The 17,586-nt window shown below is 38.6% G+C and overlaps 1 long non-coding RNA gene across 4 annotated transcripts in view; it reads right to left on the bottom strand.

Moving 5' to 3' along the window:
- The window catches only part of LOC103464986 (uncharacterized), a 72,438-nt gene that overhangs the window by 46,957 nt on the left and 7,895 nt on the right, over positions 1–17,586 (bottom strand). For 3 of the 4 annotated variants that reach the window (XR_533733.1, XR_533734.1, XR_533732.1), the window contains 2 exons: positions 17,185–17,318; positions 2,798–2,842 (listed from right to left, as the gene is read on the bottom strand). This is a non-coding gene — a long non-coding RNA (uncharacterized LOC103464986). Of the gene's footprint in view, positions 1–2,797; positions 2,843–17,184; positions 17,319–17,586 lie in introns of those variants that run through there. The other variant, XR_001776599.1, reaches the window with a different exon arrangement.

Genomic DNA, 17,586 nt, shown 5'->3' with positions numbered 1-17,586 from the left:
GTCAGTGTTTCAACAGTACATGACATATAAGCTGTCATGTACTGACATGACCAATCCCAAAAATGCAGACTGTGCTGAAAAAAGAGCACAAGAACAAGAAGGAAGCAAATAAGGAACAAACACAGCTAGCAGCAGTAGGCCTTTAGTGGAGCATTGACTGCAACTTCTGTGATTCGTTTCACTGACAAACTCATTTTGTAATTTTAGGATGTCACGGCACACCTTTGACTTCTGCCATTGTTTTCATCCAAAATGATTACATCTGGCTTCTTCTGGTAAAGAACTACGCATGCCTCATGTCAATGGTGTAAAACATGGCTAAAATATGACAAAACAGTTTGACTGCAGACTCTTAAAATGATCAAATATGCGTATGGGGGTGAAAAGATTATAATTGTCTGTTCAGTGCCATAAAGAAGTCGAATATGGATCAGACATGAGAATGACACATGTTCATGCAACGACCGACAGAATGTCAAGTATATGGGATAAAAAAAATAAAATTTTAATCGGTTTTGGGTCATATTTGCCTTCTGTTTTAATATAGTCCTAGTCAAAGTCAGGAGCTTATATCAAACTGAGATGTTGTGTCAAGATTATAAAAAAGTCTTTGATAAAAAAAATATCCAATGCAGTTGGACTACAACAACTTTAATAAAAAGAGCGTTTTATCAAAAATGTCTCCAGTGTTTGATAACTGTTGAAAACTGCAGTTTGTATTACACAGCATGTCTTCATCATGTATTGAAAGTAGCTGAATGATGAATTTGTAATCAAAACAGACTAAATATTTCAGGGGTTAATTGATTATTCTCTATCAAACCAACCATAAGATAAACATGTGTATTCCCCAGCACTTAAGGTAGCAAAACAACAAATCCATTATACTGCAACTGTTGTATTTTTACTTTTTGTGCCAATAGTCTAAATGTAATGTGTACAGACCCCTGGTCTATAAGCTCAACCCTTGAGTGCTTTGGTGTTGTTATTGTCCTAATACTGCTACCATATTTTAGCCCATGCTGTGCTGCCTTTCAGTTGCTTCCAAAATGTGCATCTGTCTGGCTCTCGGTGTGTCGGCTCGATACACTATCGACAGACCAATCATTCTACAATCATGCTCAGCACACCATCTTTATTACTGATTATTGACCAGGTCATCACTGCCTGCACAGCAACCTCGCACCGACATCAGGTGCCAGGAGAAAGAGAGACAAGCTGGTGAGGGGAGAGAAGCTGGGAATCTGTCAGCCCTCTGATGAGCTGATCTACTGCAGGATTTTTGGATTGCCAGTGACCTACAAGTGGCAATTAAATGTCAAGACATTTAGGTTCCAATTCTGGTCTGTTTCTGAGTCACATATGTCATGAGGTAAATTCAGATCTGTCAAAGAAACTGGGTAGTTTCTCTCAAATGTAAGCTGTTGCCTACAAGGGCTCTCTGCCCTTAGCTGCCCTTCACTTATTCGTCAGACTGTGGCAGAATGAGAAAGTAGAAAACGAATCAAGAACTTGCAAACTTCTTCTTTCAGTTTCTCAAGTTACTGTCCTATTCACAATCGTATCAAAAAAAAAAAAAAATTGATTATCCGGACACACAATTAGTCCAAGCATTTTAAAAGAAAAAAGTAAATATAATATACATTTCCTGCTATATGCTGCCATTTAAATTAACATATTTAAGAAGCTGATTGAACCTTAAATTAAAAAAAATTATTGTTGGAAAACAGTAAGTCAAGTTATACCTATGAAGTACGTGTGTTGACATCTCCCTGTTTATGCATTCATCTTAGAATGAAGGTTGGAAAACATCCAGCAGCCTCTATGGACACACTCCATTTCTTTTTGCCGTGACATCAATGTGCAAGCACCTGGCAGGCAGAGGTGACGGAATCTTCCACTGTGCAGACTGAGAGACTGCATAGCAAAACATGATTAACTGAGGCTACTATAACCAGAGCATGTAAATATGATCAAAACCTGCCTTATTTGACTTTTCTCCATCGGTTTCTCTTGCCAGTATTAGAATTAATTAAAATATTTTACTTTAAACAAATGAACAAGTAGCACCACTTACACCTGTCAAAGTTTGATATTTAGTGTCAAATTTTTTTAACTGTCCAAAAATAAAGATTTGGGCATATTTTCATGAAAAGGTGACACTGGAGCGACTGAGATGCAAGTTGCATGTCAGTATCCTAGATACGCAAGACTGTGATAAGGTAATTAGTTTTGGGTTTTGATGTCGAGTCTATTAACTGAACAAAATTAAGTCAACTAACTTGAAAGTAACAATAAACCAAGTAACATTTCTTTTTAATGAAATTAATTAAAAAACATAGTTGAAGTATCTCCGTAGCTGTCAACAATTGAAATGACTTTTCTTCATATCCTTCTTGAGTGTTTACACAAACAAGATAATCGTATTACTTTTATTAGAGATTTTTATGGCTGAAAATATGCTCTTGCTTTTAGACTGTTTTGTTTGCACTAGCGGTATCTCTCCCAGAAAACAGTTCAAAGTATTTCTGTATTTACTGCAGTGTAGCATGTGCAGCCATTAATTCAAATAAGCAGATTCAAACACACACGCACACACACACACCGAGGCATATTTCAGTTATCGATATTGTGTTTTTTCCATTCTCATCACATATCACGTGTGTGCTGTTGGTGGTATAAGATGAATGCGAATGAGGATTCGCGAGACATCCTGACATCTGCTGCATCTCCAAGGTCAGCATCTGATTCAGCTCTTGATTTCTCACACAGTAAATCCATCAGCCATGTTTTTTTCCTTCTTTTTCAGTGAAGATCCATTACATCCTTCGGCTTCTTGTTTCTGTCAGTCAAACAAGGTGTAATTGAAACAATAATTATACTTGGTTGTTGGCCGTCTCAGTTGTCAGAGAAGCATCTGACCAAGGAGCGTTTTGAAAATATTTAAGGATTTCAGCCTGATCTCTTAGAGGGTTCAAAACTCATAAAGGTAAAAAAAAAAAAAAAAAAAAGCTTAGGAAATCTGTTGCAACAAAAAGCCACTGTGAATAGCAATAATCACAAAAAATCTGTTTGCTATCCAATATATCCAAGATATGAACTAAGTGCTTTAACTGTACTCATGTGTTTTACCCAAATCCAGTGCATGTGGTCAAAGTGAAGAGAGAAAACTATTATTATTATTACAGCAAGAACTGCTTTGTTTCTAGCCCAACCTGACCCAAATGTGCTTGACAGAATCACGAGCTCAGAGCTGAGCATAAATTCCTCAGTTTTGTTTTGCCAAAAATATTATGGAGGTGTTGATGTATTTATGCTATGACAATTTGACACAACTGTAATCCACTGGAACTAATGAGATTTACAGCAACTGACATTAAAGTTTCTGATGGAGTAAACTACAAAGCTTCACAGGTACCATTTTAAGTTCACAGGCAATGTCTTTCAAATGTTTTTTTTTTTTTTTTTTTACCATTTACTATATAGGGGAATACTGTTCTTGAAGCAGTGATTTATTTCAGATTAGAATCAGTGAAGAATGCAGAAAACTAGATGTTCTGCACATTTTCAACGTTTATTTTGACAGGAAACAGTAAGCTCTGTAGAGAGATGAAAGCAATCTCTCGCAGGTACTCTATAAAATAAACTATGAACCGTGCAATACCTTGCAAAAGTATTCACATATACTGAAAATGTTCGCATTTTGTTACATTACAAAAACAAACTTATGAGTCTTGCGAAGTTTTCTTGTGATGGATCAAGACAAAGCACATCGCGGTGAATTGGTAGGATAGTAAAATACCGTCTTCAAAACCTTGTTTGCGAGGAAAGAAATCTCAAAATGTGGCATTTAAATGCATGTATCCCCTCCTGAGTCAGTAGTTCTTAGATCTAACATCTGGTTATTTCTTTAAACAATGACCAGATGTTAGACTCCTAGGTGAGATGTGTGGACTTTACATCGATCCCTCCTCTAGCTTAACCAGGGTGCTCTACGTCTCTGATCCATGTTGTCTTTGCCCAGTCTATTGGTTTAGATGGATATTTTGGTAACTCTGCAGTTGCTCCATGCTCCTTCCATTTCTAGATGATGGATCAAGCAGTACTCCATTAGGTGAATGTAGCTTGATATATTGTTTTATAATCTAACCCTGCTTTCAACCCCTCTACAGCTTAACCCAGGAGTTTTCTGCTAATGCTCTCTAGCAAACCTCTAAACTCGAGGCTTGTCGGCCAAATACACCCTGTCATAACTTTTTTATGTGGCTCTCTAGGCTGCAAGGGGCCTCTCAAAAAGAACCTTCAAAACAACAACAGGGTGCAGAATATTGTTTTATCAATCAGATTTGTTGCTGTTTGTGTATTACTGTGGCAGCGATTTGTTAATATATTAACAGTTTGTTAAAAAGTAGTTTTATCAAAAGGGTTAGGGTCTGGGTTTTACAAATGTACTTTTTTATTTTTGTCAAAAATAAAAAATGCAAAACCAGTTTCGCATCATGTATCCCAGCCAAATAAGAGTTTTGTGGTTGCATTTTCCAGTGCAAAATGCTTTTGCACAGCACAATTTATAACATTTCTCTCATTGTGGGATTAACTTTAATTATAATGTATCCAGGAAGAAATCCAAAACATTATTTACAGACAATAGGGGGGACATTACATATTTACAGCACTACCTGTGGTTTTATTCTTGGCAAACAGGGAGACTTTTAGTTCCATTTATTATCTTTATTCAGATTTATAACAATCCTTAGAGGCACCGTTGTTTTAATGACAAAAGTACAGAGGGCTTGTGAAATTCTGATTAGTTTGGTTCAGCTTGAAAGGAATTTAATTACTTATGAAACTCTTTTACAGCTTTTGTGATCCAAAACCTTCAAATTGCTTCACCTGCTCTGTGGGAAAAACTGCAAGCTCAGGGTAGGTTTGGGGCAATCTCAGCCACCCGTGAGGAGTTTGTGGTCGCACATTTGTCTCATGAAAAAAATAAAAGAAAGAAAAGGGAAAAAAAAAAAAAAAAAAAAAGAGTTTGATGCTACCAAATAATGGCAGAAATATGCACGCTGGCAAGTCCGGCTAATTAGTGTGGAACACCAGGATTATGAGTGATATAAAATGCATTAGGTGCCAGCAGAGTAATTTGTGATGTAAGACAGTTTGCAGCTTTAAAGCCTGCCTGTTGGGACCTGGTGGGGGAATAAATGGAATTCATGTTTGCATGCATTACTGTAGTAAAGTTTTAACAGCCGAGTGCTGAGCTGATTACACATTAGCTCCAGCAAAAGAGCGGACATTAGCATTGTTCTGCAGCTGTCAGAAACTCTTATCCAAAAGCCTGAAACCAGACGGATACTTGTTCATCGGGTCCTCAGAGAACCGTTGCTAACGACATTACTGTCTCCAAAGGTCGTTGAAATTGCCACGTGAGGCTTTAAGTTCTTGGCTGTGAAAGATGGTTGTGATCAAGAAGGTGTCACCTGGTCACTTAGGGATGGGGAAGATCTGAATGTGAAAGCCAGGATTTCAGGAGAAGAAGAAAAAAAAAGCCTTCTTGTCTTCTGATTCAGGCGCCTTGCTCTGCTGTGTGGGGACATTTGTTGCTGCATACATTATCTTTGTAAATTATTCATTGACAAATGGATTCTCAGTCTGGGCTATTTGTATAAAGTCACAGATTAAGTCCACAATGGCTTTGACCTTGTGCCAAACTCGAGTCCCTTCAGACACATTCCTCTCTTTTTTTTTTCCTTTTTTTGTTTACTACCACTGAACCTGAGAATTTACTGCAGGGCCAAAGAGTAATTGTGCATATAATGTCAAGGACTGTTGCCAGTACCCATACATCATATCCACATATGGTATAGATGGCGGTGTTAAAAATACATGCTCCTATGAAATATACATGACCAGAGTAGGCATGCAAAGCCTGTCGCTGTAGCCGGACGGATTAGTTACCTGAAGATGTAATTCACACGCATCCCACTGAACCACGGTGATCATATCTGACCACGTTTCATCTTCTCTCAAGCAAAATTATCGCAGCGAAGTTGCACAAGGCCAAATCGGACTATATGAATCTGAAACGTGTGTTCAGCCTCGCTGTAGAATAGAATGTATTGCCATTTGCACAGACACATTGCAGTGTAGGAAAATTTTAATTACTGGGCGTTTCACTAAGTCAAATATAGTAAAAGTTCCTTCAGAAGTCAGAAGACACTGAGAGGCAGCATCATGCTGTGGAGATGCTTTTTTCTTCATTAGAAAAAACTGAAATTGGGGTACACATCTACCTTCAAGTAACTAAACATAGAGTTTGTGTTGGTTGTAAATAACATCCCAATAAAAGTCACTGATGTTTGGTTTAGTAATGTGTCAAAAAACCATGAGAAAACAAGGCAAAGTGCTGTGAATGACACTCAACAACAAGGGCAACAACTAAATAAAACTTCCATGATTCACAGGATTGTTTACTCTGCAGAGCTCAATATTTACCTCTGAATAACAAGAACATAAAAGCATTAAATAAATTACTTTGTTTCCGTGTTTGCATATCTTTTTTGCCTTTCACGTGAACGCTCAACACAAAGAGCTAATTTGTCGGGGAGCGGGGAATGTGTGTGAGAGAAAGGCTTCCCTATTATCAGGGGATGAGAGTGCTAATAAAACACTGGAGCTACCGAGGTCCAGAGGTCAGATGCACATGTAATGAATGGAGAAATTTAACTCATCCAATTATAGGAAACCAAGGCAAAAATCCATACTGTTACTCTGGGCAGGGGGCCCAAATGCAAAACTAATAATGTCAGGCAAAGCTCAGCTCTGTGCCGTGCATAAACTCCATGATGCATAAACATGTGTGCAGGTGGGTGGGCTTGTATGTAAAACAAAAGCTTTAGAATCAGGTGACAGTGAGCAGAAAGAGTAAGAGTCTGTGCAGAGCTGCCATGGCTGGGAATGGCGTTTGATTAACAACTTGAGGTTTTTATTAGAGTTTTTTGATTGAGTCAGTGGATTGTAGAAGATAACTAAGTGCTTAATAACACAGAAGATCACAGTAGCAGTTTGGGTTCTCGCAAACTCTCGCATTGCATGGATGTATTTAAATGAGCCTCCTCTATGGGGAACTGGACGCAACTGATTTGTCTAGTCTACTTAAGCAACTGTCAAAAACGCTTAAACCTGGGAATGAGATGCATTTGTGCTGTCTTCATGTAATTTATTTTAATGGACCAGTGGAGGGGAGTGGAAGTCAACTGGCCTCTCCTCTGTCTCCGAGTGGTCGTGTGAGGGAGTGGTGGTCCTGTGTTGGTCGGAATATGAAAGAGTAGGTCTACTTTGTGTTCGTTTCACCACTGACTTAGCAATGGGACTTAGAATGAAAAATGTCTGAGACACATTGTGGGTGTTACAATGGAACATGTAACAATATGGAGCTTTTGGAAACGGTGTGAAAATGTACCTGTCCACAGATTGAATCCCAAAGATTAAATGACCCCACACAAAGTCATTAATTAAGACTCCTGAAAAGAGAACGAAAAGATAAACAGGCTACAAAGATGCAACTATTGCCTTAGTTTAAAGCATGAATTATCTTTTTTTTGGGAAAGTACAATTGTTCAAAACTTCTTCTTATGTTAAGTAAGTTTATCAACAAATTATTATGAAAATTATTTGGAAGCAAATGTATTAAATTCAGAAAGTCTATATTGACTCTTCACTTACTTCTGAACATTGCTCATTAATTCTGCATGAGAGAAATATTTTTCTTTGTCTTGCTTTATAAATGCTTCTATTCTCTTCTCACCCAATGTCTCAGTTACGTGCAGACACCTTAATGACTACACGTTAGACATCAAAACGTTTTTAAAAGAATTTGATGAGGAATAAAATAACTCCTCTCAAAACAGCATCAATGCTTCTGTCCATTTCTGAACTTGTCAAACTGCCCTCAAGCTTTCAATGCGACTCGTAAGTTAGCTGGCTGTGACACACATCTTTGATTTCAGAAAATAACTAAAAGTTTCACACAAGAGTGAGGAAGCTGTAATCATTCTCATACAGAAACACAAGAACATGAATCAAAGTATTTGGACGCTGACATTAAATACAGTCGTATGTCATCTCTCTACTTCTTTGTTACTTCCACTTATCTTACATAAGCCACACTGTACCAATCTGCCCCCACAATTGCTTGGAGTATTTCTCTGCTTTTTATGTTTGGGCAAAGAAACTCCCGGATGACGAACTAAAATATGCAAAAAATAAACGTGGAAGCCTGACACAAGGCTCCGTTCACATGCGCCCCATCTCGTGATTTCTTTTACGTTGGAATAAGGTTATCCAGGATTGCTGCAATCCAGTAAAGTTCGAAGTGATTGTGCTCTGTTATAAATGTTATGAAAAGGTCAAACTGGAATTTATACCACTAAGGTTGCTGCAATTACGTGTTATAAACTATCAGATAAAAAAAATAAATAAATAAATCAGTTTATGCAAAATATTTAATTATAATCCATGAAGTTGGCTTGATGTGAGTTTTGTACCTTTAAACTCCAAACACTGGAGTGTGCACAGGTCTTTGACTTAATGACTGCCCATGTAAACAAAGACTGAAAAAGGGCAAGCTCGTTACTGAGGAGACACTTTGATTAAATGAGTGGCGCGCTGATTAAATGATTAGATTTATTTGTCCTAAGGAAAAAAAAAAAGAGAGAGAGAGAGAAGACTGAGAAGGGGAATTAAAATCTCAGATTCATTTTTGCTCCCATTTTTATTTAGATTTTTTTTAATTGGGAACCATACCCCCTTGGAGGCAAAGTCATTAGGCCTTATACATAACCATTGCTGCCACATTAAAATCACATTACACAACAACGATAATCATTGCATTCAATTACACATGGTAATAAATACTTGACGCCATCTCCAGTAAATCCATTAGCCTGGGAGACCCACACAACACATGCAGCCATTAGAGGATCTCTCAGTGTTTGGACCCCTGGTTTCCTAGATAGCTCTCAATTGGTCTTATGGATACATCAACTGTTTACATTGTCTGATCGGAACGCATTATGAGGTGATTACACTAACATTTGGCATAAGTGGAGCATACAGCATAATTGCACTTGTTTTTAATAAGGCACAATATACAAAAGATTTCCTAGCACAACAATAAAAAACCTGCTTTAATGAAGGCCAAAAGCTAGAATTTAACCGCTTCAGTCCACTAAATCCTCAGCAATACATCAAATAAGTCTCATTTACTCCAGTCCCACAGTTTTATGCTACATTACTCTTTAAAAAATATTTTTTGCAACTTGCAAGCTGCATCTCTTTTCTGCTCAGTAAGACGTCAAGACTCTTCAGTGTCTTTCCTATGCCGTGCATCTATCACTTAAATGACCCAAGATATAAACAAACTTACAACAAGCAGGATTTTGGTCTCACTTCATTAACAGGTGACTGAATGTGTGGTAAGGGGAGCAGACTAACATACAGCAGGTTGCTGTGCACATCTTAGTGTTATTAAAAACAGAAACTGTGAAAGGTCTAATAAGTAGGAGTCTATATGAGGAAAAATATCACCTGCATGCATATGTAAGCATCTTCAGCTTGTATTGCTTTTAATTTCATATCTCCTGCTCTTAACCGCTTGATCTCTCTTGCCTTGCAGTCCATTCCACACCCCTCCGCTCTACCTTTTCTTTGGCTTCAGCCTGCTTCTCTCCTTCTTTCTCTCCTTGTTTGATGGCAGCCTCACTTGTAATTAACTGTTATGTGGGGGATTGATTGCGGACAGCTTAGCATTGACCAGCTTCATTATGGAGTCCCTTCAAAGTGGGATTCTGGGCCTGCCAATACTCCCGAGTTTATTTCAGTGAGGGGATCAATAGCCTGCGCATTAAAAGCTTTATTTGGGCTTTGTCCGCCCCACAAGTACCTTTGCCCTGGCTGCTCTGTGGAGCTTTCAGGTGTCACAAAAAAGGTGTTTCTGGTCTTTTCACAAAAACCACCCTCACAGTTGGGCGGGCGGTGTAATCAGCGGCACATGCTGAAAAAGACAGTCGATGTGGAATTTCACATCGCATGCAAGGCCTTGAAAAAGCATTCACTGTTATGTTACAGACAAAGACTTCAGTGTATTGCGGTTCATTGTGATGTTTCACCCAACCTGTGTAGCTCCAACTCTTTTGGGGTGGCAGCAACGTAATGTTTCACAATATTTTCAAAGGGACGTTTCTGAACCAACAGTGATGGAGGACAAAAAAGGTTGGCTCATATTCTTGTTGTAGTTTATTCATTTTTCCTTCTATAAATCACCCAGGTTTGTTTACCAGTTCCGGGACCCGACCAGAACCCCTCAGTGTCCTTACCTTGAGACATAATGAGATTTGATCAATGCCAAAAATGATTAAATGTTCATACAAATGGAACAGGTACAGAGTGACATTCACCGTCCAGCATTGGGCTTCACTCAGCTCACATTAGAAGAGACACCAAGTGAAGCAAAGATTGTAGCATGAGTTTAGCTTCTATTCTTGTCCTCATTCTGTTCCCTCCCTAGACGGTGGTGTAATCAGTTTCATTTTGTTTATGTGTGACTGTCGCCAGTCTTATGTGATATGGTTATGTAAGCAGCAGTGATATGTGTGTGTAAGCACATAAAAGAGGGGAAAACACAGAATCCATAACAATCTGAACTATTCCTTGGTTTAGGTCAGAAGTCAAGTCTTTCCTTACAAAACTTTCACATCCATATTGAAAAAGAAAAACTGTTCCCACTAGAAATTGGTCAAAATATCTCAGTATGGTCAGCTTCTATCCCTGCAACAAGAAGATATTAATTTTGAGATTTGGACTTATTGCAAGAAGATAATAGTTTATCATGGTACCATGTTGAAATTGCCTAAATGCCTTCGAACAATCAATTCTGTGGAAAATGTTTGCACAAGCACTCTGCATGCCTAGGTGCACGACTTAATACAAATTGGTGTGAAATAGATAAACAACTTGAAGATGAAGTGAATTACAATGTTGGAAACACCTTTCGGATTTTTATTTTACTTTGTCTCTTGTTGGTCTACCACCCAAAGTCCCAATAAAATGGAAAGTTTATAGTTACAATGCAAAAGTAATGCTTTCTGTCTCGCTCATTTAATTAAATATGTAATATCCGGTGTTAGATGAGTTCGATTTTACACATTGTAAAAGTTTACAGTAACAGAGGCATAAATAGTGATAATGTGTTCTAAAACACATTTTAGCACCTATCCAGACGTTGAAGTGTGTGACAGTGTGTCGCCACGGTGCAAATATCTTGCAATATCTTCACTTTGCCAGCGGAGCTCGACACTCTGTTTCAAAGTTTACTCTACAGACAGCAGGCTGCAACACTCCTCCACAAGAGCAAAACACATCGTGATATCTAGGGACGCAGCTCTCTCTCTCACACTCACACACAAACACACACACACATATAAATGGGGGGCCCTCTGATGAGACATCATTTTGTCATTTACCATGCTGTGTTACAAGATGCATCTCCCCTGCCAAAGCATCAGCAGCCGCCCCAGCACCGTCCTTGTCTTGTGCTTCCCCCAAGGCTACACACATCGGAAAAGAGCAACAAGCACATCATGGACATGGGAGGACTAGAAAGTCACTTTATAAATGCTGGAAAGAAACTTTGTTTTTGTTTTTTTTGCTTTTTCACTCTTACTTCTGCTTTATTTTTCCCCCATTCTCAGATACACACCAGTGCAGCCTTCCACTCACCAGTTGCCAGTCGAGACCATTACACAGATGTAGACTGTGGGCGCCACACACACAGAAATTATGGTCTTGCCCTGAAGTGTCCTTTTAATGCTCTGAATTTGATGTAGATGGTAAAATGGAGAGGTATTATTCTTAGCTTCGATTCTAAAAAAATAATTGCCTCACTTTTTTATCCTCATTGGGCCTTCTCACCCAATTCTTATTAAATAATTTTCTTTTAGAAAGGTGAGATATCGTCCTGCTTGAATCATATTTTACCACATGGACACCCACAGTGGGTCCCTGAGGGATTCTATGTAGCTAATAGCCTACGGTGAAGGAAAGATGAGTAAAGAAACTACAAATGTGGCCCACAGTTACCCTGGGTGGTGTTGACACTTGGATAATAAACACTTTAGGAAGTCTTTTCCTGGTTTGGAGGACTGAGGTAAGCTCATTTGTTGGCTAGAAAACAAAAAGCACATTCCCACTGATGCACAAATACGCAGGCATGTGGATTTTATACAAAAATGAGAGACTATTGCTGTGCATCTCATATCAGATTACATGTTTAATAAGGAAAGTGATGCTAGCGACTATTGGCTTAAGTTGTATTAATTTGAAACATTTAAACATTAAATACATAAACCCTTTCTCCAACAGAAAAAATATTTTGGGTGTCATCTCATAATATAAGCTTGATCAAGCTGTATTATTTCCATCTCTGGATGTTGACGTGTTTTTACCTGTTTCGAGTTTAGAAAATACTTATTCTCATCCAAAAAACAGAGAACTTTCGGGTATTTATTCATCTGTATACTTCTGTCCATTTTCAATTGTTCAATATTGAAAACACAGAGAGGAAGGATTTCAAAGACGTAGCAGCAAAGTGCAACAGTGTGCCAGAGGGCAGTCGACAGGTCTTAGATGCTAATGGCTTCTTCATGCATGATACATTTCAAAACAAAACATCTGATGCTCCCTCCAATCAGACCAGCAGGACAACATTAGCCAGGAAAGATCCAACAACCAGGTAGCACATCGGAGATTAATTACAATATGCCCTCATCTCGTACTGCGATGAGACGCCTAACTGGATCAAAATGTGTATTTATGAGGCAGCTTCAGGGTATTTCGTGGGTCCCTCCTAACACAAAGGTGCTGAGATAGAAACACATAAATAATAGAACGTTTTTTGTTTTTTGCAAGTACACCCTCTGCGGGTTTTTAATTTGAAGTGAGATGCGCAAATAGAACAAGTAGACGGCGTTTGATGAGGAGAACCATCTGTTTTATAAAAATCACAGCAAAGTATAGTCGTGTTTTGAGCAGAAAGACCTACTTGAGTATTGGACAATCTTTTTGGCTTCATCAGTTCCAACGTAAATAGTTGATGGGGCGAAATAATTAGTCATAAATTGCTCATTTTCCAGACTGACAGAATGTCAATATTCATGAGACGTCTGCTCTTTTCTTTAAGTATCTCTAGACGGGACAGGGACTGTCAAAACATTCCCCATGTCAAATGGAAGTGGAAAAAAAGATTTCTATTTAATTCTGACATTTCTTTCATGAATAATCTTCCTCATGCATAAATATCAATAGATAAATAATTGGTAAATCATTAATATGAATGAAAATCAACAGGGAGGCTCTGCAATTTCACTGTGCATTCCTATATAATTAAATGATATTAACTACTAATTAATTTTGGTATTTTTTTAAACATTTGTTCTGATTCAGAGTTTTAGCTTGTATACACATTATTTTTTAACAACTACATTATTTAATCAGGGCTTCGCATCTAAAAGTGATCTATTTATTATCATACTGTGAAAATGTGTCTGTCAGAGACTATGGGAGTTTAATACTTCATTGTGAAAAAAATTATATTTACTTGTGCATTTATTTGATTTTGGAAACTTTAAAAGTATGTTGACAACAAACATCTGATTGGATATGGTGTTTCTAAATCATCATAATAATATTAATAATCCCTAAATGGGGTCAGCTCATGTCCCCTTTTGGTGGTGGTCTGCCATTTACACAAGTTTCCTGAGCTTTGCTTGCAAACCTGTATAATGGCCGTACTCATTACCGTGATTATTTAAGGTACCATGTACATGTTACAGATTCTTTACGAAGATATTTACAGGGAAGGGAGACTGATGCGTTTTCTGTGATTTCCCCACATGACAGCAAAGTTTACAAGCAGGAGAAGCCAGACAAGAGATCAGAAGCAGAAAACCTTTTTTGGTAATGTATTCAAACCATTCTGGGAAACCCTGCAGAAACACTGCAGTATTTAGTGCAGGAGTTGTAATATGTGCACAGAGATTAAAAGCTGTTAACTAATTCATTACAAGAAAGCTCTTTGTTTGAATCTTTCAGAAAGTCAACTGTAACAGGTTTTACTTTAATTAGCGTGAATGTCTGTTTATATTTCTAATGGGATAAATATTGCACTTTTATCAATTTTCAAAATGATATAAAGGAACTTAAAACTGCGTGTTGAATTAAATGTTAACAATGGATTAAGATCAGGCTGTAATTGTTAAATATTCATGTGGCAAATTAGGCCCAAAGGAAAAAGGTGCCGGATTAAACTTCTATCTCACATCACTAGACAGACTACATGACATACATTTCATGTTTCAGTGGAGAGTTGATACTTGATGGGGACTTTGTAAAAAAAAAAAAAGTACTTAAATAATTCTGGGACAAAGTCAAGATACTGATGTAGATTGCATTTTTTAAATTAGACATAATGTTTTAGGAACTTTTTAAAGCACACAATACATTAATTTCATCATTCATGCTGACAAACCCAATGGGTTGAAGTAAAACTCTTGTGACTAGCGATGTGAAAAAAATATTCCTTAACAAGAGTATATTTTTTCTTGATGAGAAGAAGTAGCAAATGTAAAACCTTCCATGTTGAGAACAAAATTACAGTCCAAGGAGTCAAGTCTGCACTAAGTGGTAACAGTTTGTTCTGGTCGTCTTTTATAGGTTCTGGTCAGTAGATCTTCTGACAGCAGGTATTTGTGGGTGTTTCCCAACAGAGCGAAGAAAGACTTGATGGAGCTACAGGTGTGAAGTTGCGACTTGCTATGCACCAATGATTTTGTGGAGCTCAGCACAGATGGTCTTCCCTTTTGTGAAGAAACGGGTGCTGCATTTGATCTTAAAGAGAACAGCCAATCCTGGTTAAGTTATGGGTCGAGAACATCACACAAAGATTAGTCCTGAGCTTCAAGGATCCATCTCCCACTGTTTTATGACACCCAGTGTGTGTCTTTGTAAGATCAGCTGATCAATCTTTTGGCAAGGCTATTCATATAATCTAAAAGAAGAAGGAAGTGAGGACCATATTATAAACACTGCTGAGCAGAATTAAGAGCTGACCAGACTTTCGATGGCCTCAGTAGTCTGCTGTGTTGTTCACTTTCTGCATTTTGCTATTTTCTACACCATGTAGTCTACACAGGGATGCTATTTGTCCAACAAAAGTTAAGTTTTCAGAAGTTCGACGCTCCTACATCGTTTCTACTTATTTTGTGCACGATCAACTTTGCTACAAATGTCTACACATCAGCATTATGTTTGAAAGTTTTCCAAAGTTGATCTCAATGTGAAGAGTTCTCGTCTGCCATTAGCTGACATCCTCGGCTAATGGTAATCACCCCAACAGTAGGGATTTTGACAGATGGCGGTACATAAAAACATGAAAGAGATAAACAAAATAAGGATTTTACTTAGTACGAGCATCAAGCTTTATGGGATTTGAAAGTTGAAGTGATTTAAAAATGATAGGGAGAAAAAACATCATAGATTGACTTGTAGTCAGACTTTTTTGCCTCTGAAAACAAGATGGTGGTGAAGATGCCATCTTCATCACATCTTCATCTGCACATACAGGTCACTTCAAGGCCATAGACTGATCAATTCTGATTAAGTCTGATGAGAGTTGCTTTCATATTGTACTGTAAAACAGCCAGATAAAAAATAAAACAAGCGAAGAATGAAAAATCCAGTAGCTCCGTTTCATACCATCCATCTATCAATTTTCTTACACCCTTGTCTCTCAGTGGGGTCGGGAGGGTTGCTGGTGCCTATTCCCAGCTAGCGTACCGGGTGAGGGGCGGGGTACGCCCTGGACAGGTCGCCAGTCAGTTGCAGGGCAACACAGAGACACACAGGACAAACCACCATGCACACACACACTCACACCTAGGGGCAATTTGGAGAGGCCAATTAACCTGACAGTCATGTTTTTGGACTGTGGGAGGAAACCGGAGTACCTGGAGAAAACCCACGCATGCACAGGGAGAACATGCAAACTCCATGCAGAAATACCGGGGCTGGGAATCGAACCCAGAACCTTTTTGCTGCAAGGCAACAGCTCTACCAACTGTGCCAATGTGCAGCCCCGTTTCATACCTGAAAACATTTTTCACAAAATGAAAAACGAACAAAAGTGAGGGGGATAAATGAGTCATGCCTGTTTTGTTCAAAAGATGACTTTTTTTTTTCCATTTATGTGTTAAAGGTATTGTTTGTATTTTTCCCTCAAATTAAATATGTATGAGCAACATTTGGTGAAGGAAACCATTGTCAACAGATTTAATTCTCTCCCTAAATCTGTGTCCAATTTTGACAAAGACACCTCTGATCTGTAGATGCCAAATACATTAAACATCAAGCTTTGGTAAACACAGAATAATGTTACCCAGCATGCTCTGGCGTGCATCCACATGCCGCGCTACAAGGGTTCACTTTTACTTGCATGCGCCCTTCCACCTGCCCATTTATCATGTCTCTCTGCACCAGAGATCGACCGTTTCACTAATGACACCTATTAATTGGAAACATTCGTGCATCTCAAAGATTAACATTCCTTGGTAAATGAAGCAACGGGAGGGAGGAGAGAGGGGAAGGTGTTAGGCTTTAGCGTAGATATCAAAGCCTAAACAATTGGTGCACAGTGTGGATTCTGGTGATTAGCAGGAAACATGGGTTAAACAGAAGGTGGAATTAGAAACCACACAGATATAATCAAAGACAACAGATGACTTGCAAGAGAATGTAAATGCACTGCTTAGGAGTGGAGGAGACAAGCAGTCCAGATTGTGTCACGTTATCTTTCTAATATCTTTAAACAAACAAGGGAAATGTTCCACATTGATGTTTAAAACTTTGGGATAGAATGTGTGAATGTAAGTTTTACTACACTTTGAATTAACTTTGAATTTTAGGATTTGTCACAAATCTGAATTTAAATTGCCTGTCCCCTTTTAGAGCCAACTTTCAAGGCTGCATAACTTTCTCAGAGATTACCCTTAATTATTATGCACACCTTTCTCATTCCACATGCATAGACAGTGTTCCAGAGGCAGAGAAAGGGAATCAAAAGGGCATACTCACTCTTAGGCTTGTGGGTGTGGCTCCTGCCTGCCAGACAGAGATGATAATAAGTGAGGGACGCTTCCTGCCTCTAAGCGTCCATATCAGCCAGGTGTCCACGAAGGAGATACTGTGAGGAGGGTGAGCAAGGCAGGCTGGGTGGGAAGATTGGAGTGGGGTGAGGTGATGGAGTTAGAGAGGGTGTGTGGGTGGGAGAAGAAGACAGCATGTACCAAAGCAAGATGAGCAGTTTTTTTGTAGTCTGAAATTCAAGTCACCAGCACCTCTCCCGACCCCACTAAGGGACAAACAAGGGTGTAAAGAAAATGGATGGATGGATGGATGGATGGATGGATGGATGGATGGATGGATGGATGGATGGATGGATGGATGGATGGATGGATGGATGGATGGATGGATGGA

This window comes from Poecilia reticulata, linkage group LG5 (genome assembly GCF_000633615.1).
Source record: "Poecilia reticulata strain Guanapo linkage group LG5, Guppy_female_1.0+MT, whole genome shotgun sequence".
Lineage (NCBI taxonomy): Eukaryota > Metazoa > Chordata > Actinopteri > Cyprinodontiformes > Poeciliidae > Poecilia > Poecilia reticulata.
This window is presented reverse-complemented; position numbering and strand designations above follow the sequence as displayed.